Here is a 6931-nt window from a genome sequence, read left to right on the forward strand (position 1 = left end):
CCTTGGCCTGGTACATGTCAAAAATGTTGGGAGTTGACATATCTGCATGAAGATAAACATAGCAAGTTTATAAAAAGGAGGCAGGTGAAAGTAAGTTATACAATTGAAAGGAGGTAACAAAGTAAATACCTGAGCTACAACTACTGGTCGCTACACTATTGACTATATTAGTCATAAACTCATTATCTGGCATGAAGAAGTCTGACCCTAAGTTTGGAGCATATGTAAAGTTACCATCCCCGTCAAACAAGTGATAGGGAATCGGCAAACCATTTAAAAGCGAAATAACTTTACCATTATCATCGGAAGATTCTCCCAAGTCAACAATAGGCTCTTTGGCCTTTTCTTTCCCCTTGCCTTGGGGAGCAGAAGGCCTTTCTACGAAAGGGCTACCCATGGGTTCCCTAATCGCAACTCCTGTTGGCCTCCTCCTAGGAGGAGGCACAGGAGGTTGCTGCTCGGGAACCCCCTCGGCAGTGGCTTCGTCCACCACGGACCCTCTATTTTCATGGCGAGGAGCCAGGAGGCCAGACGACCTCAAGTTCTTTTCGAGTGTCAGGGTCTTGACACATTTTGCTGCATCAGACATCCTGGCCAAAGTGTTAGACCTCAACACCATGTCTGGTGTTGGGGTCGGACGTAACCAAGGGCCTGAAAAACAGATTAAGTTTGAGAAAAAATGAAAGGAAACACTCTATGTTAAAGTATCGACCAGACGAAGACAAGTTTAAACCTCCTCTCACGAAGGCCAAGTTGTTACTGGTTATGTCCGGAGTAAAGAAGTACTCCTTGTTGTAGTGCCCCACGTTTGATATATGGGTAGTATCACTCAAGAACGTCCGGCCGGTCTCCTGGTGGCAGAAGTGGAAAAAGCCCGTCCCGTTGTGCTGTGGGTTGGACTTGAGGTCAAAAAGATAGTTGACCTCGTGGGGTGAAGGATCTGGCCATTTGTTAAGTTTGTACAGGACATAGAGTGCGGCCAGCATCCTATATCCGTTTGGAGTTATTTGGAAGGGAGCGACGCCGAAATAATTGGCCACCCCCACAAAGAAGGGATGAAGAGGGAGATAAGCTCCCGCCTCAATGTGATACCGGGACCAGGCGCTGTTCGCCCCTCCTGGACGGTTAGCCCTCTGGTCCTTGGTGGGACGTGTAATGGTTACCCCCGTAAGGGGGAATTTTCTGAAGTAGTTAGCAACCATTCGAAGGGTCACTGAACTGGCTGGGGGAGTATACCACTCGACATCAGGCGGATTCCGATGACGAGGACGAGCCCTAGTTTGGATATTAGGGTCAGGAACAAGATTTTCTCGACCACTGGTCGAGGGAGCCCTAGCCTGCGAATCAGGCTGGGCAGGAGGAGTAGGGTTGTTTTCAGACTCGGGCCTTTTCTTGCCAGAAGACTTGGAGCGGGCCATTGGAGAGGAAGGATGGGGTCTGGAAGAGGATCGCGAGAAAGGAATCTCGTGGACACGTACAGCTGGTTGTTCTTCTCCCTCGAGCAGCTGGGCAAGAAGGTCGTCGTCGATGGGTCTTTCACCTCCCCACAAATCTGGCATTAAAGTCTGCAAATAGAAGAATGGGGAGGTGAGGAAATAGAACTCTAAAAAGCTTTTTAGAATAACGCTGGTCGAGTATAAAAGTTAGGCTTTTATACAACGACATTCTATCAAAAAGCTAGTTTTTCTACACGAATAGTTTGAAAAGCGGATCAAAGGGTGAAAGTAAAAAGTTTTTCTGTGAGAGCTTTTTCAACTCCCCTTAGGGCGGGAAAAGTTTATTTTTCAACTGGCTTAAAAATCGAAATGTTACTTCGGTTTTACGTCCTAAAAAGCATGATCCTGGATTTTTAAACTAACTCGTAACTCTACTACGCCTACAAAACATTCTGTCTACAAGCATTTTAAACCAGAAACAGAGAGACTTAAACAGTATACCACCAGAAGCATGCATCACGAGAAATTAGAAGCATGGGGTTTCGAAAACTTACCAAGAAAAGTGATCGTGAAGGTGGAAGAAAGGTCTTCGGAGATTAAAGAGTCCGCGGTCTGAGTCTTGGAAGTGCAGGAAAATGGTCTCCGTAGAAGATTAAAGCTTTGGTTTTTAGGGTTTTCTGCAAAGATAATGGCGTGCGTAAAAAGAAAGAAGAGGCTCCGACGGTCTTATATAAGTTTGTCTCTGATATTAAAAAAGTGTCATCATTAGTTTTCCTTTTCAAAGTATGGGGAAACGTGATGGCCGTCGAAATCGTTTCTGGGGAACTGAAAAGACATGATTAGACAGAGGTGGGTTGCTTTTTTCAAGAACACACGAAGGGTTCTGACACGTCAGGAGGGGTTACCGAAGAGTCGTTCGTTCAAAGTTTATTTACTGTTCGTAGTAAATAAACTTTGGGGGGCAAATGTTATCCAATAAATTAGCATTGGTGACGTGGAAAATAATCTCTTGACACGTGGCTGATACCTGGAAGCGTCTGCTAGAGTATCGACCAGAAGACACAGTAGAAGCAGGGCAAGCCTGTCTTACCCGCGACCAGTCTGGTCGGTAGTTCCGCATACAAGGCAACATTTATGGGAAGATCTTTATGAATCCCGAATTTATCTCATACAATCTTCTGGATATCCGATTATTCAGGGAAGAATATCTGTAACAATCTCTTGTAACCCTCCTTGAGCCTATAAATAAGAAGAGATAGCACAAAGGAGGGGACTTTTTCTTGACTTTGGAATCATAGGAAACGATAGTAATTCTCCAAGTAAATCTGTATTGTTCTTTAGAGGAGAGTGAAACTCATTGAACCCTGGTTCTTTGATCACCCTTTTGATTTTATATAAATATTATTCTAAGTGGAGGTAGGTCATTACCAGGATCCTGGGGCTGAACCACTATAAATTACTGTGTTTTCTTTACTTTTGTCATTGCGTTCTTCTCTATACATTCGTCCATATCAATCACGTTTTGACTCCGTGTCAGTTGGCCAAATCTTGGGTCAACAGAGATACCCTTTGGATTTCAAATTCCACCAACTCCCATGGCTGTTACCAATGTTTAATTGGATTAATATGGAATTAAAATTGATATTTGGGAGTTATTTGGATTTTTAGAACCATTCAACACATTTGAAAAAAACTGAAAATTTGGCCTGAAATGCACTTGTGGCCACGGCCAGAGCTCATTTTCAGCACTTGAAAATGTGTTGTTTTTCCAAACGGTTCCAAACCCTCCCAAATGATTTTGTAACTCCCAAAACACATTATTGGGGTTAAAATCATATCTCCAATAGCCATATTTCATAATGGCTTTATGAAATCCAATCTCAAATGTGTAACATATAATATACACATTATTGGGTAATATTTGGGAGTTACAAATTTGTAACTGATTTTGTAACTCCAAAATATGTCACATTTGGGCACACACATGTGTCCAATTTTGTGACTCTCAATAATATGTTACAAGGTGTGACAAATCACATGTATGTGACGAATCACATTTTGTCACATTATTTAATATAATATTATATTATATGAAATAATATAACATTCCCCCACTAGATTAAATAATCACTTTTTGTAACACTTATTTAATCAATCAAACATTATATTAAAATATAATATTCCACCACTTGATTAAATAATCACTCTCTATAGAAACCTTTGCATTGGTGCATAAAGTAAAATGTCTTTCGACTTGAATTTTACCTTAGTGTAATTATCAAAAAGTTTGTTGAAATTTTGGTTGCCGAAGCATTGAACCACTATCCCTTGATAACAAACCGGTGATAACACACACACCTTTGCTATGTTCACTTGAGACCTCAATGTCTTGCTTTTGCATTGTTAATGGCCATGTGCACATTCCATTCATAGACTTTTCTTGAGAATGACTCCCGATTCTCATGAAGGGCGGCACCACCCGTAGGTCTATATAGGTAGAACTCTTACAGTATTTTGTTACCCTAAAATACTTGTCTTTTCAAGACTGAGTTCTATTAAAAAACCTTTCGGTTTTAACCCTCATTTTGGTAACACACTAGTACTCATATCTCAGATGGGACAAAATTTGAGTACTACTATCTATTCACTTGATTGACTTGTTATTACCTATTGAACCTAGTACTAGTTTGGTTACTAGTATTAAGATGGGTTACCATCAACCGTGAATCTCTTTAGGGAGTCTAAGTTCCACCCCTTGAAATGTAGAAATGATTCCATTTGAATCATTTCTTTTCTCATGTATGCATACTTAGACACTCACATTATTTTATTCAAACTTTGTTGCTAGCCATAGTTTGATTAAAATATTTACCCCTTTAAAATAGTGATTTTGACCATAGTCAACACCCCCACTATTTTATAGTTTAATATCAAAGATAAACATTTGAATATTAATTCTAGAAACCTCTTTGTTTCTAAAATTCTCCTTTATGTTTTAAATTAATTCCTTCTTGAATCAAAATATTACAAACAGTAACTTTAGACACCAAGCATGTCTAGATTTATCCATTCTATATATAGCGAATGTGATTTAGAATGTGGAATTCCAAATCACCTATTTGATAGGATGACCAAATTAATGAATTGATTAACAACAAAATAAATTGATTAACTTTGGAGCATCACCCCCACATTTCTCACATAGTGATAATAAAATACCACTTTAAAATAGTATTCTCTTTATTTCTAATAAGTCATTTATCCTCCAAGATAAATCTAGACCTATGATTCTCAAAGTTCATCATGAGTCCTTAAGCTTCATGATAAACACTCAATAGATCAAGATAAAAAACCTCAATGTTTATCTTGGTTCATTTACTTGCTAAAGCAAGACACACTTATTTGAAAGTAACTTTCACTTGGTTGCTTTCTTTTATATATTTCACAAAATAAAATGTGAACACAAGTGTAATGTGAGAATTTCTCAAACAAATAATCGCATTATGAAATAATAGGTCTACACACTTACCTATTATTTTAACAAGTTCATTTTGAAACTTTGTTAATGTCCCACACAAATGTCTCATAGCAAAATAAAGAATCGTCATAGAATAATACTTTAATTTTATTGATAGCTTTCAAGAGTACAAGCTTTATTACAAAATAACAATTTTCCCAATAAGGCACATAAACATGGTAATCATGCTAGGATCTCTTCTTCCTTTTCTATAGCATTTACCTCATTCTCATGTGGGTCTTTTCGATACCTACACACTCTAGCATAGTGCCCGGGTTTTCCACAAACAAAACAATGACCTCTCACGTCTTTGAATTGTCCATGATCTTTCTTTGGACCTAAAGGGTTCCCACTACCCCTTTTGTTGTTGTTGTTGCCCTTTGGATGCTTGTGTGAAGCCGCACTGGCCTTGGAAGTCTCATCTTTAGACTCATTCACACCCTTGTCTCTTATTCTCGATTCCTCTTCAATTCTAATGTGTTTTTGGATCTCTTCCAAAGTGTAATCCTCATTCTTATGGAGGATTCTTTTCCTATAGCTCCTCCAAGTTGGTGGTAATTTTGCCATTATTGCACCAACTTGGAAGGCCTCGGGAAGCTCAATCTTGAGAACTTTCAACTTGTTCACAATCACTTGTAACTCATGAATTTGAGGTAAAAGAGTTTTCCCATCAATGAAAGAAAATTCAAAATATTGAGAAATTAAGAATTTTCTTGTACCTTCTTCCTCAGCCTTGTACTTACTCTCTGAGGCATCCCAAATCTCCTTCGCAGATTTGGTATTGGTATAGAGATCATATAGCCTATCGGATAGAGCATTAAGGATATGACCCCTACAAAGAAGGTTGTCATCTTCTCTCTTCCTTCTTTTCTCCACCTCTTCGGGAGTGTCTTTGTCGGATGGCTAGGTTAGAGATGCCAAGGATGACTCAAGGATGTAGGCTATCTTGAGTGTTGTCAAAAGGAATTTCACCTTGTCTTGCCACCTAGTGAAATTGGATCCATCAAACCTATCCAACCTCACTAAGTCTTGGTTCATGATCTTTATGGTCTCTCCTTCCATTGAAACAAAAAGGAATAAACTTTTGATTGTTAGAGAATATATTTTATTGCTCAATGGAAAAGTGGAAAAACCAAAAATACAACTCTATGCAAAAAATACAATGGACAAGATGATAGATAAATAGGTTTACAACTCAATGACCAACAATACAAGTAAATGTAGAAAAGAGAGAAAGAAGAGAATTATTAGAACTAAAACTCTAAAACAAGAGATACCAATAAATATGTAAATAGAAATAGAAGAAGAGGATTACAAACTCAAAACAATAATAATACAAGAAGAACAGCTGAATAAAAAGATCAATGAAAAACACAAACTCACACCCAACCAAAGTGTAGAGTAATGGGGATCACCAACTTGAACAAGGTTCAAAACCTTTGTCCAAAAGCTTATTTCCCCCTATTCTCTAAGCACTAAGGGATCTCTCAAGGAAATAGCTCTCTGGAATAATCAAGCCTCAAGGTGTATTTTTCAGCCAAGTTCTTTGTGGATGAAAAATGGTGTGTCATACAAGTGAGCATTAGTCGATCGGTTAGAACCTCAACCCCGAGTTCTATGCCCATGTCACACCATCACCAGGAAACCATGTTTGATGATTTTCCCAGGGACCATCAATGAGTCAGCCGGCTAGTTAGAACTTTAACCCCAAGTTCAGCTCCACCTTCGAATGCACCCAGGATAGCTCGCGATGATTCAAGAAGGAGGTCTGGGGGGTGCTCGCATGGCCAACCTGCTCCGGCTAGCCCTCCCGCGAGCGATCGGATCGCCAGACACAGAGGGCTTGAGGCACTGGAGCAGAGAGACTGTGGGATAGTTTGGTCCGACCTGACGGAACTAGAATTGCATCACCGATCAGACATCCTCCTTCACCGATAAGATATCGATCCTCTCCTCATCCTACTCGAGACATTCCCAC

This window comes from Humulus lupulus, chromosome 4 (assembly GCF_963169125.1).
Source record: "Humulus lupulus chromosome 4, drHumLupu1.1, whole genome shotgun sequence".
In the NCBI taxonomy this organism is placed as follows: Eukaryota; Viridiplantae; Streptophyta; class Magnoliopsida; order Rosales; family Cannabaceae; genus Humulus; species Humulus lupulus.